The sequence below is a fragment of the Patagioenas fasciata genome, chromosome 8 (assembly GCF_037038585.1).
Source record: "Patagioenas fasciata isolate bPatFas1 chromosome 8, bPatFas1.hap1, whole genome shotgun sequence".
In the NCBI taxonomy this organism is placed as follows: Eukaryota; Metazoa; Chordata; class Aves; order Columbiformes; family Columbidae; genus Patagioenas; species Patagioenas fasciata.
In genome coordinates this window covers 5441156-5455222 of record NC_092527.1, presented here as the reverse complement: position 1 = coordinate 5455222, position 14067 = coordinate 5441156, and the positions used below count along the sequence as shown (strand labels likewise).

Genomic DNA, 14067 nt, shown 5'->3' with positions numbered 1-14067 from the left:
CTGGAGCATCATCCAGGTTCAGTACCTTGGGCACACGTTTTGAAGAATGCCATAAAACTTGGGATTTCTCTTCTCTAGGCCTTGGTATGTAACATCTATAGTCTAAGAGCTTTGAGACCTCCTGCAATGCTCAAATGCTTTCCTAAAAGAAACCAGACAACAGAGGAAAGTCGTCGTGCACAAAGGGGGATCATAATTACTGCAGACTCAAAGGAAAATAAGCTCAACTAGAAGAAAGCAAATGAGAGTTTGGATTTTGTGCAAAATCTGGGGAGAAATGTTGGCTGAGAGGAGCGTGAGAGAACTGCAAACCGTACTTGCGTGTCAAGCATGATGCTACCTCAATGTCAGTAACTTCATACTGAGAATAATGGATGATTCCAGGATGCTAATATTCTTTTTCTACAGGAAAATTCAATGCCTTTCATAGAAATTCAGGCCAGCATACAGACACAAGCCTCCCAAACACACATTAAGTAACAGTTTAAAGCAATGCAAACCAAATAGACTAAGAAATATTGCTGCCAGAGATACCATCCAAGGCCCCAGTAAATACTCTCTCTTGCGGTTCTGCTGCTGGGTATACAGTGCCATGAATCATTGGTGTTCTGCAAGAAAAGCACAGTAACAGAGATACTCAATGGCACACAAGTGCTCCAGGCACTTACCTACCTAAGTCGGGCTTGGGTCCTTACGGTATAGTCCAGGTACAACAGAAAGCGATGAGTTAGTGGACTGACACGGCTTATATGGAAATCTCCACAGAATGGCCCCTGGTAGCCCCTCCTTTCCCCAGGACACACGCACAGGACTGGGTGACACTGAATCCTCTCCATCGTGGGCTCGCAGACGGACGGATGTCTGCGGCAGCAGCCAGCTGGGATCATCCACATCAGCTGGAACAGTGGCACTGCCGCGCCGAGCAGGAAAGCACAGCCTGCTCTCACAGCTTCGTGCTTCTACCAATCTGTCACCCACAGAAAGCGGCTGGGAGCCCATCAGTCACAGCTGAAATTCTAGCCCTTCATGATTAGCTAGCAGTAGCTAAACCAAATCAATGGCTTGATTGCAGATTTGCCAAACAGAATTGCAATATGCATGCATTAGAATGATTAGACCATTTGCACTTCCATTATCTCCTCTAAAGATACATGAGGTATCACTCTAAAAGTGGCATGCATATTTTAAACAGCACTGAATCACATAGCTGTCCTTCCCCCTCAAAGGGACTATATGATGATTAGCAGCTGACATCGTGATGCACAGCCTGTCTTGCAACCTCCTACAACAGCCTTGATTGTACCACCACTAACCTACTTTAATGTAAAAATTTAGAGGAATTTTGAAACTACTTTAAGGAGCACCGTCACACTTAGTTTTATTACGGCATCATCATTTGTACTTCCTAGGAACAGGAGATCAGTAATCAGTGCTTGTGTGAATGGGGTGAGGAACGGGGTGTGCCAACAGTCCGCTGGATCACCAGCGCACAGATACGCACCAGGGGACGGGCACAACAGCGAGCAGTCCGTTAGGGACCTTATCTCCGCTAATAGCTGAATGACTGCATGGAAGCAAACTACACAGCTAGAGAAAGCTCAGTATTTTCAGCTAAAGCACTCAAGTTCTTTTGAAACTAAAGGTAGTTTTTGCAGACAGAAAATTATTGTTCTTACTCACCACTTGTGAAGTGAAAATCAGCAGTTACATACCACTCTAACCACTGCACGGTTGTTTAGAAGAAACTTTGGCTTTTACTTTATGTAAAATCCATGTCGGAATTGAGACAAACTTGAATCAGTCTGCAGTCTCAACTGTAACCTGCATTTTACTAAACTACTACGCTTACATTTTTAATGACAGCTCTTCCGTGCACCCTCCTTAAACCGATGTTCCACAAAAGCAAGGGAGCATCCACAAATGTCATATAATAGGCATTCAATATAGCAGACCCTGCTATATGTCACTCTGAGACTCCGATGTAGTTGTATGCTGTAGAAGTAACTAAAACACTTAAATGCAAATAAAGACATTAATATAGTTGAACTCCCACACCTCAAACAACCTGCAAGGACCACAACCTCTCCAGAGCCCCATCTACTCAATACCTGCGCACACGGTAAACCTGAAGAATAAAAACCATACCAGGGCAGGGAGTGCCCTGCACTTAAACCCCTATGGATGTGTTGCTGAAGAGGAATTACTGAAAACAAAACCAAATAAACAAACAAAAAACCAACAACAGAAAAACCAAACACACACACAAAACCTCACCACACAGAGAAAATCTCCTGAAAACTAAGAATATGTATTACCCGGGTTGTACTCCTGCCATTCATTTATGCCTACCTGTAAACAAAACACTGTAATCCAGCTTTTTGCAAATTAAGTATCATTATACTGCTATATGTTATGATTTTCTTCATTACTGTTAAACTGATTTCAGATAACTACAGTGTCTGCAAAATTTTAACAAAAAGCTTCCACAACAAAAGAACAATTCAAGGTAATAAATCTTGACCAAAATCCCCCTCTCAAACATAAATTACCAATTAAGTATCGTTAGGAAGATGTAAATCAGAAGTCTTACAAAATTTCTCTCAGTATTCCCAAGGCAGAGTGGTGGCTGGGGCACATCCAGCCACACGCAGGCTGCGTGCTCCAGAGAGCTGCCCCATGGCTGATGCCACATCGCTACCCAAAAAGCACCTGTGGAACACCCGCTAACACCAACCACCCTCAGCTGCCCGCGCAATCGTATGGTCAATGCAACCCGACTGAAGAAATTGCGAGACGAACACTGGCAATGAGTGCGCCTGGATTTGCCTGCAGAAGCCCAATCCTCCAGCCCTTCTGCAGCCTCCCCGTTGGGTTCCGATACTCACTTTCAAAACAGCAAAGAACGCAGTAACTTGAACCCTAATACTCTGACTTGTTTGAAAAAGAAAGCAAGCACTAACACGACTGATTCATTTAATTTGTTTGACAGCTTAAAACTTTAAGAACAGAAAATGCATACAAAAGGTCTATGATTTGCAGCTGCACTTAATTCCAGCACAGAACCATCATGTTAGACACATGCATGACTCCTATATTAACTAGCATTAAGATATTGATAATTCAAGGTCATTTCACACTACGTGACACACTGACTCCACTCCTCTGGTATTTCCCCACTTCGCTGACCTGCTCTCGATGCCACAACAGGTTCCATTTCACCTGCATCTGGTACAAATTCAGACCCACGAGATCTGTCCATAATCTCTGCGAACTGCCAAGTCCAAGTAGATGTTAAAAACAGTCACTGAGAACGCAACAAGATCCATGATTATTTGTTACCACAGTGTGAAATAAACTTCTTAAAATGTATCCATATTAATCAAAACTGCTGGAAGAAACAGACAATTGGTTCTGCGTATGTGGAAGCAAACTAGAAACAAAGCAGCCCAATAAAAGCAAATAAACACTTGCAGAATGACCTGAAAAGCCAGAGAGCTGTCTCAGGCATGGGCTGGAAGATCTGCAGAACCAGGAGGAAAAAGCATCATCATCTCAGGCACAGCTGCATCTTGTATATCCTGTAACTGCTTTGGCAAACAAGCTTTAGAGAAACACCTGTGTAGAAATGAATTGCCTCTTTGGGAAGGTAACTTCAGACACATTGGTAACTAAGATGTCTAGTTGCAGTCCATTAAAACTGCAAAAAACTGCCAATTTTGCATATTGTTCTGGTGCAATACAAATACCATCAACCAACTAACCTTTGGAAGTGGCTCCAGGCAAGTATTGCAGCCAGGCTGACCGGAAACCTGAGCACAGACTGCGCGGGAGAGCAGGGGATTCTCTCTCAAGGGTGGGGATTAAACATGTTGAAAGGATATTCAAATCATATACTAATTCAATAAATAAAATTATAGCTGTGTGGAATGTAACAGTCTATGAAAACACCAAGCAGTAGGCACAGAAGATGTAATAATTCTCTTGTGCCATGTTAGGTATGAAGAAACCTTCTAGAAAACTTCTGGAGCTAGTTGTTGTTATTCTTGTAGAATAAGAGAAGTCTATGAAAAAAAAAAATATATATATATATAATCAATAGAATTACAGCAGTATTGGTTGAAGGGACATCTCTAAGCCAGCCTCCTCCACAGCCAACACCAACCTAGGTCACTTGTCACCTTTTCCCAGAGAAGTGCCTTTCCCTTGGCTCCATCATCATTAGCCAGTTTGGGACTAGGAGAATCTCCTGGCTTGTGTCCCCTGGCACAGAGATACAGAGCAAAGCATCAAACGCTAATTTGATTTTCTCACCTTAGTGTAGGAGAGTTTTGAAAACACTGCATCTGTCACATCTTTGAACTGATCAAGTGCCTCCTGCTAAAAATAGCCTTTGCATCTCAGATTTAAGGCTTGGCTTTGCTATAAACTCTTGAATGGGTTTGCGATTCTTTTCAGATGTTTTTGAGTGAAACAAAGCAGATGTTCATGTGCTTTCAATATTTACGAGGCAATAGCTTGGTTTTTTCTTAAATAAAAACAACTGATGACCATGTATAAGAAATTTACTGAAGCTGAACGTTCCAACTTGCCACAGGTCAAAGTACCTATGCTTACACGGGAAGAATTATCATAAGTTTCAGAGGTACATATAGGAGTTTAAGTGAGATGATTAGTGCTGATCCCTCAATTAAAAAAAACCAAACAAATGTAAATGCTGTTTTTTCCATAATCATAAGCTTTTACTTATTCCATACATGGAAAGCAGTAGAACAGTATATAGGCTGTTGGAGAAAAAACCATCATCTTTTAATGCCCTTCCTACATGTCACTGTAGCCACCAAAGAGCAGTTAGATAAAGTGTACCTTATAGCACCCAGAGAAGTCTTCAAATCTTTACTTCTTTAACAAGTGGTAGTCAATGGCTTATTAAAGAAACAGATCCATCTAGTGGTAACACGGGTTTTATGCTAATGCCTGTGTCAAGCTCAAGCAGGCAGGATCGGGGGCTAAACAGAGACCACATTGTGCCCCCAGAAAGAGCACTGGGAGTCACAGTCTCACCCCAGTCAAGCAGGGAGAGCTCCTCTAGTGAGGATAAGGCTGAGCAAGCCTTTCAAATCATTTGCTTTACAAAATATTAGCACTTATAACCTTCAGAAAAGATGGAGCTTCACTACTCAAACTTGTCAGTCAATATCAATGTCACCTTATTGCAGGAAAAACTCAGACGTGCAAGGTGAGGGATCTGTTCGAATACTCTTCAGTTCAAAACACCACAAACCACGTTAAAACACATATCTATTATAATGACTTGGAGTACATCTGTGCCTAAATAATGCTCAGGTTTGAGCACAGCACGCTTTGTTCAGTGGTCTGGTGGTGTTGTGTATGACAATTCTGAGTGGGAATGGTCCCCGGGGACGAGAGAAAAAATGACAACATGCCAAAACCTAAAAGTCATGCAATTTTAGGCCTGTCAGAGCATTCCTGGTAATAAGTGCTGGAAAAGCTAATAAGGGCTCATCTAATAATGAATTGAAAATGACAGTAAAATTAGCATCACTGGTCACGATTTCATGGTAAATAGATCTTGTCAAAATAAATCATTATGCAGTTTTTCAGTGGAATCTCAGACTTGGTTACTTGGCACCTCAGGCCATCTTGATTTAAAAACAAAAGCACTGTCACACCAGAATAAATGGATTTAAAACTGCTATGGCCTTCAACATGCAGCTGTAAAGGAAAATAAAGATGCACACAGTGTTCCAGGGAACCGGTTCCCCACCATTCCCCCACTGTCCCCAACACTGCCACAGTAGTAGAGAAGACACAAAATTCTCAATGACGACATGTTTGGATAACACACACAGGAAAAGGTATAGAAAACCCCCAAGTTGCAAAGTGAACCGTTTGGCTTACTGCTACTGCTGCATGTTTTGTTGAACAACCAGCCGAGCAGAGAACTACCTTGATTCTTAGGGACCTTAAAAACGAAACCAAAACTGAACAAAAAACTACAGAAGACCATTGGAAGGGAAAGGAGGATGCTGGCCTCACCTGGAGGGGCAGCCAGTTCCCAGTTTAACTCAATTCTCAAACTCCTACAGACCCAGGAACCAGAGGACAAAAAAAGAACTGGGAAGAAATAGGGGTGGCTGGGTACAAACGGGGCAGCAAAGAGCAGGCAGCAGTGGCTGCCACACAGGAGAACAGCAAGAGGTAAGGCCTGGCTCACTCATTAGACTGGACTGAGGGAGAGAAAAAGGAGGGGAAAACAACAGCAAGCCCTTTCTCCCCCAGATCTCCACCATGCTTCACAGCTAACACAGAACCCAGCTTTTCTACCTCACAAAGAAAACAGGCGTTTGTGTATCATCCCTCAGGCAGCAAAATCCTCCAAGGCCGATTTCAGAGAAATCCTACCAGTACGGTAGGAGAAGGCTTTCTCCACATTTCCCACCTCTGAGCCACAGTTCTTCCCTCATCCTCAGAATCCATCAGCCTCAGGCCTATACAGTCTTGCAATGCAAAGGAATCATCCCTTTGCTAAGCTAAGGTCTGTTTAAGGAATTCATTTTCACTCAAAACACCTCTCTTCTTCTGTTGTGCGCTATGAAAACAGTTGATTACCACGTTGCTGTTATTTACTGATCCGACAGTATCTGGCAGCAGCGGCCAAAGCCCTTACCTGGGGACGGCAAGGGGCTGGGCCGCAGCAGCACGTTCCAGCCGAGCAGCGTTGGCTCCGTCTGATGTGGCAGCTCCTCGATGCAGAGCCAGGCAACACCTCCCAGGGCCCGCGGCCCTGGTTCCACTACCTGACAGAGCAGAAAACCTCGTGAAGCAGGAGCTTTGTTGTTACAGACAAATTATGGACGTGCACATTTAAATGCAGCAAGTGCGCAGGTGTCCGTGCTGGGTGCAGCGAGAGCTGTCAGCTCTCCCGTGTCTCCCAGTAAGAGAGAATTTGGTCTTTGCTCTAAGGTACCACCCAGTGCTCATGCGCTCAGGAAATTCTTTTTACTTGCTGTGATGAATAGACCAAATAAGCATAAGATCTATGAACACAAGTCACAAATAGCAGATCAGTACCCAGTTCAGGGACTCTATATTCCGTATCTTTTTGGATGCTGTGAAGCTACAAATTGAATTACTGGGGGAAGGGACCACACCCTCACTCTGAGTTCTGTTTAAAACTTTAGGCTTCTCCTAGAAAGCATCTCCCCAGGCAAAGGCAGCAGTAAGGAAGTCAGTCTCAACCCAAAAGGACTCTTTTAGGCCATGGGACTTGCTAAAACATTATAAAAAGCCTGCAGGGAAGCCATTCGGAGTCATCAGAGAAAGGTTCCCACCAAAAGCTATTTGGCAAACAATTTGTCTGCTACAGAAATATTCCAGTGGAATTCTGGAGATAAATTAAGTACTCAAATGATGCCCAAAGGAAAATAAAAATGAAATTGAGCAACTGAAGGTAGAACGAGGATTGTAATCATGCTTTTTAGCAACGACTGATCCGCTTCACCTTCACTGGTTAAATCTATTGCCAAAATTACTACTTCTATTATTCTTTTCCTCTCAAACTGGTGGAAGGCACCAAAAGTGGGGTTAGCAGAGCTGTGTTATTTACTCATACAACTAATGCTCACTATGCAAAACAAGAACTAGAATCCCAGTGCTAGGACGATTCTTTAAATAACTAAGACTGAACTTGAAAACATACACAACAGTGTCTGTGTTGTCAAACCTGGATTAAATTATTTCATTTCTACTAAGTGTTACTCCCACGTTAATTTTTAAGCATCTTTTATAATAATATCCAAGTGGCTGATGCTGTTATATTTAAACATCTCCTGTGCTAAGGAATGCAACAACCATGGAGAAATGGATTGTACCATTGCAAAGGCAAGTAAACGGTCTGTAATCAAGTTAGAAACTATCAAATGCTAAATTTAAATAAGTTTAGATTATAATAAGACTACTAAAATTTCTGTCAAGAGACAAATTCTTAGTGCAGACCTTTAATATTTCAGAGAAAAACTGGATATATATTTCCTGCCTGTACTTCATGCGATGCAGCCCCCGGTAGAACCAGCTGGAGGCTGTGGCAAGAAGGTAATGTAGTGGGCTAACAGAAGAGACATTAATACATGATGATAACACAAACTGTATCATACCTACAATTATGCATGACAGAGTTAAACGAAAAATGGATTTTACATGCTTGTCCACGGTGCTCCACTGGGACTCCTGCATAGCTTTGGAAGCAAGTTGATGGGTCTGATTAAATCAAATCAAAAGCTGAAGAACATAAATGACAACAAAGGGGAAAAAAAAAAAAAAAAAACAAACAAATCAGCCTAGGAAAGGACGGAGCTGCACGCTGACTGACAGGAGCTGCTGAAAACCACTTGTGGTCACCCACCCGCTGCTTTAGGAGTTTGGAACCACGCTGGTGTCTGTAACTGTTCACCGCCACAGCATCCAAGTGGCCCTGATGCCAATGATGCAATGGAGGCTGAAGCGCCTACATATGCTGGTTTTGAAAATTCAATGCGGGAAAGCAGCAAGGAGAGCACAATAAAGATCATCTTTTGGCATAGCTACCATTAACATGAAAAAATCAAAAGAACAGTCAACTGCAGCAGGTGCAAATTCACTCAGCACCCGAACCCGGGCATGGGGTGTTGAGGCACCATCCGCCCCTCACAGCGGGCAGAGCTGGAGCGAGCACCAAACACACCATGTCAGCAGCGGAGCGGCCGAGCCACCGCTGTTTCATAGCTGAGAATGCAGGAAGGTCTGCAAGCTGGGAAACTAACTCCCCGCTGGATATAGTTTATATATGTACAGACATACACACATCTATTTTCACACACGGAGTGAGTCGAGTGCGCTGCAGGCACCAGAAAGAGTCACTTTCTGTTGTTCCTTCTTTTTCCTGTGCCCATACAGCAACTGCTGCCATGCTTATGTTTTCAAGAATCACCTTTTGATTTATTTTCATGTGCATGGCAAGTTGCTTCATAAAAACCCAAGAGCTCTCACGAAAAAGGTGACAGCACAGCAGAGGGAAGGTTCTGGCTTTGTGTTTTCTTGGGAGGAAAGTGTGGGTGGTTTTGGTTTTTGGTTTGGTTTTTATTTTGATGGGTTTTTGTAAACATAACCATCAATTGTTATAAAGTGATATCTGATTCACAGTAATTTAGAAGTACTATATTTGATATTCTGATGAGCTCTGCAAGCAGACTGAACAGATAGCAGGCAACATGTTTTTTCTTCAGAGGAGCAAAGGAGTCACTTTTATCATCCTTTGTTTTCAGCTGCTGATGTGCAGAGAACTGTTTATTCCTCTGGTATTGAATCATAGATTCATTTAGGTTGGAAAAGACCTTTAAGATCAGAGTCCAACCGTCAACCCAACACTGCCAAGTTCACCTCTACCCCATGTCCCTGAGAACCTCATGTCCGTCTGTCCAGTCCTCCAGGGATGGTGACTCCAGCACTGCCCTGGGCAGCCTGTTCCAATGCCCCACAGCCCTTTGGGGAAGAAATTGTTCCCCAGATCCAACCTCAACCTCCCCTGGCGCAACTTGAGGCCATTTCCTCTGCTCCTGGCGCTTGTTCCTGGGGAGCAGAGCCCGACCCCCCTGGCTCCAAGCTCCTTTCAGGCAGTTCAGAGATCAGAAGGTCTCCCCTCAGCTCCTGTTCTCCAGCTGAACCCCCAGGTCCCTCAGCTGCTCCCATCACACTTGTGCTCCAGCCCCTCACCAGCTCCGTTCCCTTCTCTCAGCTCGCTCCAGCACCTCAAGGCCTTTCTCGGTGAGAGGGGCCCAAAACTGACTCCAGGATTCGAGGCTGGGCCTCCCCAGTGCAGGGTCACTGCCCTGGTCCTGTGGGCCACACTATTCCTGACACAAGCCAGGATGCTGGTGGCCTTTTGGCCACCTGGGCACACACTGGCTCATGTTCAGCTCTTGATCAACATCTCCAGGTCCATCTCTGCCAGACACTTTCCAGCCGCTCTTCCCCAGTCTGCGGCATTCATGGGGTTGTTGTGACCCAAGTGCAGGACCCGGCACCTGGCTTTGTTAAACCTCATAAAATTGGCCTCAGCCCATCGATCCAGCTGGTCCAGATCCCTGTGTATGGCCATCCCACCCTACGGCAAATCAACGCTCCCATCCAATTTGGTGTCATCTGCAAACTGAGGATGCACTCGGTCCCCTCATCCAGATCATTGACTAAGAGATTAAACAGAACTGGGCCCAATACTGAGCCCTGGGGACACCACTCGTGATCAGCTGCCAACTGGATTTAACCCCATTCACCACAACTCTTTGGGCCCAGCCATCCACACAGCTTTTTACTCAGCAAAGGCTACTCTGTCCAAGCCATGAGCTGCCAGTTTCTCCAGCAGAATGCTGTGGGAAAGAGTGCCTAAAGCTTTACTAAATCTAGGTATGCAACATCCACAGCCTTGCTGGGTCACCTTGCCACAGAAGGAGCTGAGGCTGGTTAAGGAAGACCTGCCTATAATAAACCCATGTGGACTGGGCCTGATGGTCTGGTTGTCCCACATGTCACGCGATGGCCCTCAGGATGCTCTGCTCCACAACCTGCCCCAGCTCCAACACCAGACTGACACGCCTGAAGTTCCCTGGATCTTTCTTCAGCATTTCTTGGAGGTGGGCATCGCATTTTCCAACTGCCAGTCACCTGGGCACCCCCAGTTAGCCAGGACTGCCAATAAATGATGGAACATGGTTTAGCGAGCCTGGCTTGAGCTGACATCTGTATTTAATATAAAACCTGGAAACCTACACCAGGATGCAATCAGGTGCAGATGCATCTGTAAGGAATTTTGATGTGAAAACAAACAAACAGACCAAGAGTAAGGAGAGCATCTTCTTGATTTTGCCCTTGAGGCTGTAGTCAGCCCCAGCACCTGCCCGCTGTGCCCCATACACCCAGCCGTTCGGCAGCATCGCTGTGGAGCGGGCAGGACCAAGAACCGACCCCTCGGTAAAGCACATGTGCCACCACTTGCATCAGTGCAGCTCGAGCCCTGCCACGTCCATTAGATTAGGACTTACTTATTGTCACTTTATCTTTGAAAGAAGGATTAAATAGGGTAGTACTGAATCACTGTCTTAGGCTCTAGCAATACTCAGCAGAAGAGCCAAACTGAAAAGGTGCTGGGAGCACTCAGGAAAAAAAACCACATTACACCTAATTCTGATATTTCTTTAGTCCCACTGCACTTTACCTAAGCACAAAACAGGATTCCATTTTTTCTGCAAGAGTCAGAGGCACACAAAGCCTCAAAACGCATTACTTCAGGATTCTTAATTTTTTAAGAGCTTTCCATACAGCCTCTTCAGTGAACACACACTCATGTAGCCAGAGCGCTGTATAATATTCTATATAGTAAATGGAGTCTGTAAAACCAAGGATGACATGTAAGCAAAAGTTGTTCGCATTACTCCTGGAGAGTCTGCTGCTTCCCTGCCTCCCCCTCTTTCTTTCTGCTCTTGGTAGTCAGCAGGTGAAAACCTCCCGTATATTCTCACCTTGGTTAGTGCCTCTGGCCGCTCTGGGACAGGCAAAACCATACTGAGAGCGGTGCCGCTCACTCCCAAGGCCAGGCAGCCTCCTGGGGCGAGATTTACCTCCCTGCAGGCCCAGACATCTGCACTGCAAGGAGATCAAGCTTTACCCTCACCAAGGAACATGTCACCCTAAGTACAGCTGGAACAGCAATCCCCTGCCTCAAGGAGAAAGGTACAACCGCACGCTGTCATCTCCCATTGATAACCCACGACATCCACAGAGCTGGTTTTAACTCCCCCTCCCCCCACACGCTTTGCCCAGCTACGGGAGGTGCAAAAAAGGCAACACCCGCAGTGAGAGCAGCCTCTGATAATGGAAGTAGCAGGGGAAAAAAAGCTAAAAAATAGTAACTGCACATTTCCCATGAGGATCACATCCTGCTCTTAGACATTTCCACGTGCCTTCTTGTCGAAACCACTCGCCCAGCTCTACGCACACAGATACACAGCGTGCTGATCAACTCAGAGTGTTTCCCAGAGCCTCTTTCCCTTCTTTTTTTGGCTAATCAAAGGGTAATGTGGCAGCATAAGAAGTGGGTTACAAGGACAACAACAAATACCATAGAGCCATTTTGACGTTTGTTTTTTTAACTTCAAAAACACAAACAAAACACACACAAACTCCTGAACACTTAGAAACCACACAAACAAAATACCCCCCCCAGACAAGCCCCACACAACTTTAAAACCCTTCAGGGACAAAAAAAAAAGATACTTCTCATTGAAGATGAAAACAACCATGTTTCGTTTCACAGTGCTGGCAATTTCACCAAGATCCAACTTCTTTGGCAATTTAGTAGTATAAGAATTACACTAGAAATTAGAATTCATATTTCTAGAATGTTATCCATATTTTGTTTACCAATACACATCGTTTACTCTGCTTTGCAACTCAGAGTCAGATTTCATATTGACAGCATAGTCAACATTATTTCTATGCCTCTTATTGAGTTGATGTTTTCACAGCTTTTTTTAATACGCGTCATTTACTAGCATTTTCTTCAAATATTATTTTCCGATTTACTGCCATCTACAGAAATAAAACCGTCCTCGGAATGCTTTTCATTATGCAAACAGGGTGTTTTTGTGTAGGGGCGGGTTTAATGGTTTTTTGGGCGGGAAAAACACCTTCCACCTTTGTAAAACCACCATGCACAGAAGAAACTGAAGTCACACAAGATCATCCCAGGCTTGTCACAAAGCACACAGCCGGTAACCTGCCCGGTCAGACCAAGCCCCACCTTCAGCACAGCTGCTCAGCACCCACTGCCACACCACCAGATGTTGGTTCAATGAACAAATACAAATCAAGCCTGTAACTCTTAAGTTGCCATTAACGGAGGTGAACACGCAGCATTCTAGAAGGTTAAGCTACAGAGTGGTATGTCTCTGCCTAAATATAACGAGCAGGCCTAAACTGCGTTGTCTTCGCCACTTCAAATGAGTTACAGAGAACAAAGTATTAGTATTTCAACTTACAGCAGTAACATAAGTGATCTAGTATTTTCCTCTAAGCAAAACTAGTGCTGATCATATACATGATGCAGATGTCTTTCCATCAAATAAAAACAAAATTGGAGCTATTATCTGCTCAAACATCCTTAAAACACCACCAACACAATGATCAATCTAAGTACTTCTAAGAAAAACACAATGTCATAAAGAAAACCTGAAGTAATTATCCCATCTTTTTCATTTCAAGAAGTACCATCCAATCTTTGCTCCAGGAGACTAAAAGTCTGCAGAAAGACCAGATCCCACACACAGGAAGCGTGACGTGCTCGGGAAGCCCCTGGGAAGTAAACTCACAACAGCCAGACACTTAATTATGATGATTTCTGCAAGGGAAGAAGTAATATTGATGTCTGAAAGTCTTCAGGAAGTCATTCCTTTTTCCCAACCATCCTGGGGTCACCTGCAATCCCCGCTCTCTGCTCTCCATTTTCACCCCCTTCCTGCTAAAAAGCAGTGACCGAATGGGAAAATTGATACACGAGCAATGTTTCACTATAACCCACCCAGACGAGCCGCTCTTCGTGAAACTTGACATTTCTGTGAAAAACTCCACTACAAGTGCACGTCATTCATCTGAGAAATAATGCAGCTCATCCTGCAGTCTTCCAAACCAAATTATAGTCCAAAACCATCTATATTATGGGTAAGGAAGTGGAAATCACACGCAAGGAAGGGAGAGTCTGCAAGTTTCTCCTGTCAGGACAACTAAAGGAAGGATCACCAGTGTCAACAAGCATCAACATCCCATTAGGGATTGCTTGTTTATCACCTTGGACTCAACCCAGAGCATCCATCTCTGGTTAATTAATTTGCCTATGAAAATTAACCAAAGGTTTGGGCGGGGTTTTTTTTGTTCCTTCTCTTTTTTTAATTTGGAAAAAGCTGTGTAGGATCTGCTTTTGCCAGTGTCCTTAGCCAAGAGTCCCCATGAGCAAAGACCCCA

The 14067-nt window shown here is 44.2% G+C and overlaps 1 protein-coding gene across 8 annotated transcripts in view; it reads right to left on the bottom strand.

Moving 5' to 3' along the window:
• The window catches only part of PCDH15 (protocadherin related 15), a 684798-nt gene that overhangs the window by 592353 nt on the left and 78378 nt on the right, over window positions 1-14067 (bottom strand). The window contains exon 1 of one of the 8 annotated variants that reach the window (XM_071811567.1): window positions 6689-6810. The exons of the other annotated variants lie outside the window; for them this stretch is intronic. The gene's annotated coding sequence lies outside the window, so the exon portion shown is untranslated. Of the gene's footprint in view, window positions 1-6688; window positions 6811-14067 lie in introns of those variants that run through there. 8 annotated transcript variants of the gene reach the window in all.